Source organism: Mercenaria mercenaria, chromosome 1, assembly GCF_021730395.1.
Source record: "Mercenaria mercenaria strain notata chromosome 1, MADL_Memer_1, whole genome shotgun sequence".
Classification (NCBI taxonomy): domain Eukaryota; kingdom Metazoa; phylum Mollusca; class Bivalvia; order Venerida; family Veneridae; genus Mercenaria; species Mercenaria mercenaria.
Genome location: NC_069361.1, coordinates 83,073,671 through 83,082,963, shown reverse-complemented (window position 1 = coordinate 83,082,963; position 9,293 = coordinate 83,073,671).

Below are 9,293 nucleotides of genomic sequence, written 5' to 3'. Positions count from 1 at the left end.
TAAAAGCAGTAAATATGTAAATAAGCCATCTTATCTAAAACAACTGTGTAATTACATCGAAAGTTTATACAAAACTTAGTTTGTTTGACTCTGAAAAGAAATTCTCCAATTACGAGTTAATGCCGTATATACATGAGGTCCTAAAACAAACCAGAACCATCAGGAAGGAGCTGCAAAAACAACTCTTGCGGAAGACTGTTTTTCATCTTTGCATCAAATATCGAGAAGACGCAAACAGTTTAAGCCAAATGCCTATCCCTTTTACATAACATGTATTAAATTTTATGTCGGTTTTATACTTATCATACACTCCTTTAGCGGGTTTCATGTAACCTTAAACAGAGAAACTAGTAAAGTTTTGCTACAAGCCTTCCTTAATATCTGAGTAATTTTACCTAGGATAAGTACCAGTGTTCTATCAGACGGATGCCCGTGTTGATCTACGACCAGAACAGATTTAAATGTTCATCTACGATATTGATGCCGCCGAAAAGCGAAGGGGGTATGACAATGGTCTTTGTCTGTCCGTTCGTCTGTCTGTCCTTGCGTCGGAGCATTGCAGGGGTTTTGTTCAAACTTCACACACGGATAAAGAACAATAAGAAAAAGTGCAGGGTACACTGTTTAGGGTATTTTGTTAATACTTTATATAATAATAGAAAGTATTGAGAGAAACAGTAGTGTTTAAGCAATATAGTTTTCTATGTTGCTTACATTTTGAATTATTTCCCTTTATTTGATTTACTCGTTACACATTTGTCCGCAGCGTAACTCAAACCTGACATAACGATTTTGCTAAAACTTCACACAAGGACAGAGGATATTGAGAGGAAATGCAGTTTTCACGAACTTTAGCTTCATAATGCTTAATTTTTTAATTATTTCCCATTACTTCATTTACACGTGACACTTTGTCTATGTAGCTCTAAACGTTTTACAGGAATATTGTACTTCACACTATGACACAAGACACAAAGACAGTGCAATTTACAGGAACTGTAACACTTCTGACTTATTTAGAATTCGTCACCTCAATGCAAGAAGTGGATAACTGCATTGACTTAAAGAAGGACTTATTCACTTTTTGCGCTAAGGTGACGAATTGATTATCTCCCTTTATTAAATTTACTTGTCAATGGCATAGTCTTTCAGTGTTGCAGGGAATTTATTCAAACTGCATACAAAGATGGATGACATTAAGGCAAAGTGCAATATACATACTAACTCTACCGTCGGACTGTTTGAATTATCTCCTTTGTCTAATTTAATAACACTTTTGCTCGGAGCAAAATTATGTAGGGAATTCTGTTATGACTTCAAACAATGACACAAGACATTGAGAGCAAGTGCAGTGTGTATGAACCATAACCCAGTAGTTACTGATAACACTTTCTCCTGTAACTAACATACCAGCACATACGATTCATTATTACAAAATGTTTCCTATTTTGGTCACATTTGTTTAGACGGGGGGTGACCACGCCAAGAAAATGGCTCTTGTATTTATATCGATCTACGACTACATGGAATGCTACGGTGCCCCTAAAGTGACATGTTACACACTTTTTTTCCAATTAGGTAATGTGAGACTATTTTTTATTTCGTTAAAACGAAATGATTTCGTTTAAACGAAATAACTATTTCGTTTAAACAAAATGATTTCGTTTAAACGAAATAAGTTATTTCGTTTAAACGAAATGATTTCGTTTAAACGGATTAAAAAAAGTCTCACATTACCTAATTGGAAAAAATGTGTGTAACATGTCACTTTAGGGGCACCGTAGAATGCTGATATGCATTAAAAACATTTTAGCTTTTATTTTTGTTCCAGATATTTCATAACTAAAATAATTGCCGCTGGTAAACTGAATGGAACAGATGTGTTATAATTCGCATCCTGTATTTCATAACGAACGGACCTATTCAAAGTTCGAGACATTCATTTATCTGTTTATCTAAATGTCCGAATGTTGCTGTTTTCGGAGTTCTTGTACAATTCAATTTAAATTCAAATATCACATTCCGCTATAAAACGAAAAAAAAAAAAATCTCATTCTCAGAAGTTTGTAAGTGATATCGTTACACAACCAACGTACAATTATGACATTGTGACGTTAACTTTGTTACGTCAACAGTAAAACAACGTCATTGCGTTAGCGTTTACAGAGCGGCGCTAGCAACGATACAGACTAATAAAATACAAACACACACAGACAATGTTTCGGAATTTTTACGCAGAGCAAAATCTGGCAGACCCTAGAGACAGTTGGTACAAACCAAACCTGCTTTACAACATTCATTACAGTAAGTGTACATTTATTTATTTATTTTTTTGCGATCAAAGGTTATAACTATAATTCCCGTCCAAACAAATCGCCATGGACAGTTTAAGTAAAATAAATATAATGAAATTCATTCCTTGCAAACTGTTGTTAGAGAGTATTATGAAATATTAAGTAGCTATATATATAAAATATAAGGGCATATAAACAAAAAAAAATGTAATAAGTGTATCCTGATAGAGCATATTTGAAGTTCATAATGTGGATTTGTCGTAGGTGACAGTTATGTTTGATTGTACGTAGGAATGAACTTTCTAATTTATTTTATTAGTGACTTTTGGTCTATTTGTAACAGGCTTGGCCGTCATTCCAGAGGTCTTGAGCTCAAATCCCGTTCAGGATGGCTGTAAATTTCTGGCATATCCTCGACAATCTCCCACACATCAAAGGGCTACTTCTGATGTTACCACGGAAATAGGGCTTTGCGTCTATCGGTGCTTTATTAACTGGTCACATTGAATGACCAATTGGTCTAACTTAAAGAACAAGTCTATGGTACCGCATCCGAGTCCTAAATTTGATTATATTTCTGATACTTATTTGAACCTGTCAGTCAAAATCGTTTACAATGGTTCGGAAGTAAGAAGTAGAAATAGAAATATATCATGTTTTTGGTTTAAACAAAAACAATGCAATGTATTAAAAACACAATAGTAGTAAGAATACAAGATGTTACACCCGCTTCGTGCTGTATTCATCATTTCCGAACCCATGTAACCCAACTACCAAAAACTACCCCCGGTTCTTAATAAATTCGTCATTTCCGAACCCATGTAACCAAACAACCTCCGTTTCTTGCTGTATTCATCATTTCTGAATCAAAGTAACCAAACTACCCCCGCCTCTCGCTGTATTCATCATTTCCGAACCCATGTAACCACACTACCAAAAACTACACCCGGTTCTTAATAAATTCATCATTTCCGAACCCATGTAACCAAACAACCACCGTTTCTTGCTGTATTCATCATTTCTGAACCCAAGTAACCAAACGACCCCAACCTCTCGCTGTATTCATCATTTCTGAACCCATGTAACCAAACTACCCCCGCCTCTCGCTGTATTCATCATTTCTGAACCCAAGTAACCAAACTACTCCCACCTCTCGCTGTATTCATCATTTCTGAACCCATGTAACCAAACTACCCCCGCCTCTCGCTGTATTCATCATTTCTGAACCCAAGTAACCAAACTACCCCCGCCTCTCGCTGTATTCATCATTTCTGAACCCATATAACCAAACTACCCCGCCTCTCGCTGTATTCATCATTTCTGAACCCATGTAACCAAACTACCCCGCCTCTCGCTGTATTCATCATTTCTGAACTCATGTAACCAAACTACCCCCGCCTCTCGCTGTATTCATCATTTCTGAACCCATGTAACCAAACTACCCCCGCCTCTCGCTGTATTCATCATTTCTGATCCCAAGTAACCAAACTAACCCCGCCTCTCGCTGTATTTATCATTTCAGAACCCATGTAACCAAACTTCCCCCGCCTCTCGCTGTATTCATAATTTCTGAACCCAAGTAACCAAACTACCCGAACCTCTCGCTGTATTCATCATTTCCGAACCCATGTAACCAAACTACCCCCGCTTCTCGCTGTATTCATCATTTCTGAACCCATGTAACCAAACTACCCCCGCCTCTCGCTGTATTCATGATTTCAGAACCCATGTAACCAAACTACCCCCGCCTGTTGCTGTATTCATCATTTCTGAACCCATGTAACCAAACTACCAAAAACTACTCCGTTTCTTGCTGTATTCTTAATTTCTGAACCCATGTTATCAAACTAACCCCGCTTCTAGCTGTATTCATCATTTCTGGACCCGTGTAACCAAACTACCCCCGCTTCTACCTGTATTCATCATTTCTGAACCCATGTAACCACACTACCAAAAACTACCCCCGGTTCTTAATAAATTCATGATTTCCGAACCCATGTAACCAATGTAACCAAACAACCACCGTTTCTTGCTGTATTCATCATTTCTGAACCCAAGTAACTAAACTACCCCCGCCTCTCGCTGTATTCATCATTTCAGAACCCATGTAACCAAACTACCCCCGCCTCTCGCTGTATTCATCATTTCTGAACTCATGTAACCAAACTACCAAAAGCTACTCCTTTTCTTGCTGTATTCTTCATTTCTGAACCCATGTTATCAAACTAACCCCGCTTCTAGCTGTATTCATCATTTCCGAACCCATGTAACCAAACTACCCTCGCTTCTTGCTGTATTCACCATTTCTGAACCCATGTAACCAAACTACCCCCAAACTACCTCCGCTTCTTAATAAATTCATCATTTCCGAACCCATGTAACCAAACTACCTCCGTTTCTTGCTGTAGTCTTCATTTCTGAACCCATGTTATCAAACTAACCGCGCTTCTTGCTGTATTCATCATTTCCGAACCCATGTAACCAAACTACCTCCGTTTCTTTTTGTAATCATCATTAATTTTCTGAAGCCATGTAACAAAGCTATCCCCGCTTCTTGCTGTATTCATCATTTTTGTACCCATGTAACTAAATTATATTTTGCTGATGCTCTGTTGTTCTTAAAAGATGAAATTATAATATTACCTTTTGTTTAGAAAATGTATCTCATTAAGAAATATACAAACAATTACTGTAAAAATCCATACAAAACATAACTTAAAATGATTCATTTTTGAAAACTCAAAAACTTTGTGTTCTTTTAAATATAGAAACAAAGAAGATCGAGAATAATCATAATCATAGTAATGGTACAAATATCACATGTACTTTTGGGTTATAGCGGATATTGTGAACCCGAGGAATATAATGTCTACCGAGGCGACAGTCAATGTTGACATTATTATCAACAGCTTACAATACTTTCAATAATTCTTCATATCTAATATTTATTTTATTACAACAATGAAATGACAAAAGTTGAAATCAAGCAAAATGAATTCTGGTAAATCTGACACTATATTTGTTTTATACTGGTGAATAGGATGTCATAATGATATCACATGTGCCGCTTTTTGAAAAACCTTGACTCTGTTTAGACTGATGATTTATTTTGAGAGTGTACCACTGGCAATGTGTCATAATGGTGTCCTCTCGTATGTTACATATTAGAAAATACCCATACCCAACTTTTTTCTTCTTAGGCATCTTATCAAGCTATCCGCAGCGGGGTGCGAGAACAGCCGCCGCAGAGACTTTCTGATATCAGACAGACCTCTGATTTACATTGAAATATAGAAGGATTAAATTTTGTTTTGACCATTCTTATTTCCTGCTTTGATATTTAAATTTATCACTGTTCCTACCATAAAATTCATTTTCTTATCTTTCCACTGGTGTATTTTTTATTAATGTAACACTATTTCTTCTTGCTTCCAATTTCATTTGAAATCAACCATAGTATTTCCCTATGTAACCTATATAAAATGCAAGCAAACCACGTCTTTCGCTAACTTTAAAGGACATTTAATACTGTTTCTCCTCTGAAACAAATTTTATCACTGTTATGACGTGAAAGTATAACAAACAAAGAGAATGATGATATAAAAATATTTAAAGTAATTCAATAGCATCTTGCTTCCATTTGCATTTAAAAACGGCTAAAATTGCATTTTAGCCACTCTGCCCAAAATGTTCGAGTTATTTCGGTTAGCTGATAGGAGTCTCTGTCTTGCTTGAAGTATTCCGTAGTAGAGGCAAAGATGTTAGAATTATCGTAGCTGGAATACAATTGTATAGCTTAAGTTTTTTGACTGATTGTTTAAAAAATAAAAGATAAAATATTGCCTTTATCACATTTGCGTGACATATCGTTTATTTTATGTAAAAAAAAAAACTGGTGTCAAATATTACTGTGTATTGCGATCAATGTCAAAGCCACGTGTCATTGTTGCGGTCAAAAATGTAAATTGTCGCAACCACGTGTCATTCAAATATTCGGGGTCTAAGAATGTAACAGATTGTTACATGTGAAATGTCAATAATCACAGTTTATAGTTTTGTAAATTTAACATCCGCGCTACACTGTGACTGACAGAATATATCGGTTGCATTTTTGTAAAAGTGAAATAAATGAGATATTAGTGCCTGCGAAATAAAAATAGTATAACTTTTGAGATTCAGTTTAGAAAATATAAAAAAAATCAGAATTCTTATCGGCTTTTACAAAGTTTCCGCTTCCATAGTTATTCATCAGAATCAGATTAATGCATAACAGAATAAATCACAGTTATATGAACATAAGATTATTATTTTTATTGTTATTACTAGTATATGTATGACAAGACTGCTATATGATATAAATGACTGATAGATAAGTTTAGCACTACTGGAAGTATATAAAATATACTACTGACACACAGATTCGAATACTTAATTTTATTATCAGGTTTACGAAGCTTACAGTTGAAAAAATAATTGTCTTTACTTTTCTAAGTCTAAATGTGAACGATGAACTGATATGATATATCTTTTAACTTGATATCTTTTAATTTAAAATGGAATACTAAAATCCATTTTAAATTAAAAGATATCAAGTTAAAAGATATATCATCAAAAATATTGCTTTTAAAATAAAATAGCATATAGCAGGTTTGGCTTTTTGCTTAGTATTTACATATATAAGCGTGTAATGTGTTTCTAATTAATAGCAAAGTGTCAAGTATAGTAGCTGTCAGCATGATCATACCATAAAACTTCTGTAAACACAGCAGGTATCCGCGCCTGTATAAGGGTCAGGTATAAAATGAAAAACTTTATGATGAAAAGAAATGAAAGAAAATTAACCAGATTTTTAAATAAATCATCATATTTCTATACTAAAAATCTATCCTATAACGTTGACTTTTTCGGAAATTTTTATGAATCATTATACTTTTAATCACAGAAATGCGAATTTACATAACTGCATGCAGTGTGCGCTATCCATATTGATATACAACCAGATGTTCTGTTGCGCAACATATTATACTTAATTAACTAAGCAAATATAAATGAGATAGCGGTCAGATAAACCTAAAAAATTAGTACTTAATTATTTGACTGGTGTCTTAAATTGTCATATCTTTCTGTACTGTTACATATTGTAAATACATGTGTTTTTAATTGCTGCAAGTAAAACTTTCCACAATGTCAGACTGCCTTTCATAGCTTGTACTCAAAAATGAACTTTCATTTAATAACCAGGCATCTCCGCATCGAAAGAAAGCCTAGAATCAAAATGTTATTGTAACACTAAATGTTACAAATCGAGTTTTAAAAGCTGTTGATGAATAAAAATTATCTTATCTTGATATCTATAATTCAATTAAAATTTCATTCACATATCACTGCTGAAAATGATTTTTATGATTTTAATTTATATGACCATATTTACATCATAGCTATGTTTTAATGAGGTTGGTTATTGATTCTGTTTATATTTGAGGTGATCATGAAAATATTTTATCCAATTAAATTCTTGCATTAAATATACGGACTCCCATTCCGTCCTTCCTATTCTTTTATGGATGATAATGACAACACTGTTTATTGGTGAGCATTCTCGCATACCAGAGCTCTACCATGGTTCTCCGGTTCGTCTCGGGTACCATGTCGAACATCTGATGAATCAGAATGATTGGTGATAAGATACGTTACCTTACGGGTAGATAAGGGGAGAAACTCGCATATCTAATTTGTCTTATCAACGGTAAATGCAGGGTATTGTCCCTTGATGAAAGAAGACTTTAGTTTGACATGGCTGCAGTATAAAAAAAATAGATATGAATGGGGTATAATAAGAAAAAATATTTGGAATACGTGTGGTATATAAATACTATTTTTAGAAATTCAAAAACCACGGTCAGACTTAGGTTTCTTTATCACGAATAATTTATTTGATTTATCTTATCAATTTCAGAGCCACCAAAGCCACCAACACTACCAAAGATGATGGCAGTTACAAGAAAGTTCAACCCAAGCGTGTGTACTTGTGGTGAACACGGTTGTGCATGAAATAATGCGATATGAACATAAAACCAGTAGTTCTTCAGAGAAAAGTAATTATAATGTCATCTCAGATGTAGGCGGTGCATCGAATGGAGAAAAAATGATCGAAAAGAACATCGATAATACGAAATTTGGACAGAACCGCAATGATGTCGTTATTGAAGAGAACAGTCAGCACAGGTTACCCAGGTTCGACGACCTTGCAAAGCTAGACAGACCTGACATTGATAAACCAAATGTGAAAGAGGGGGGCTCCGTGGCCGAGTGGTTAAGGTCGCTAACTTCAAATCACCTGCCCCTCATCGATGTTGGTTCGAGCCTCACTCGGGGCGTTGAATTCTTCATGTGAGGAAGCCACCCAGCTGGCTTATGGAAGGTCGGTGGTTCTACCCAGGTGCCCGCTCGTGATGAAATAATGCACGGAGGGGTACCTGGGGTCTTCCTCCACCATTAAAGCTGGAAAGTCGCCATATGGCCTATCATGTGTCGGTGCGACGTTAAATCCAAAACAAAAATTGAAAGAGCCCCTCGTTAATCTTCATGGAGACAATGAAGAATATGGTTCGGCTTTTGGCATCATGAGGGTGTACTGTGAAAGTGACCTGCATACTGAATGGTTAGGTAATAAAATTTACTTTTTTGCGGTTAAAGTCAATAATATATGAAACGTCGTTTTTGTACCTAAACTCGTATCTAATTTGTCTCGATTTATGAAGTTTTAATATAACACACGCAGTATTTTATTAATGTAGCTGTCGGAGGTATAATACTGAAACTTTTAAAATTATTGATGGGTACAAAATATCAATCTAAACGGGAATAAATATTTTGATAAATCTAATTTTCCGCTTTTTTATTTCATTATTAACTTACTGTTTGTTCATTTGTCTATTTCAGGAACTGAAAGACTGAGTTCCGTGGTCACTGAATGAGGAGTGCCATTTTCAATTGTTA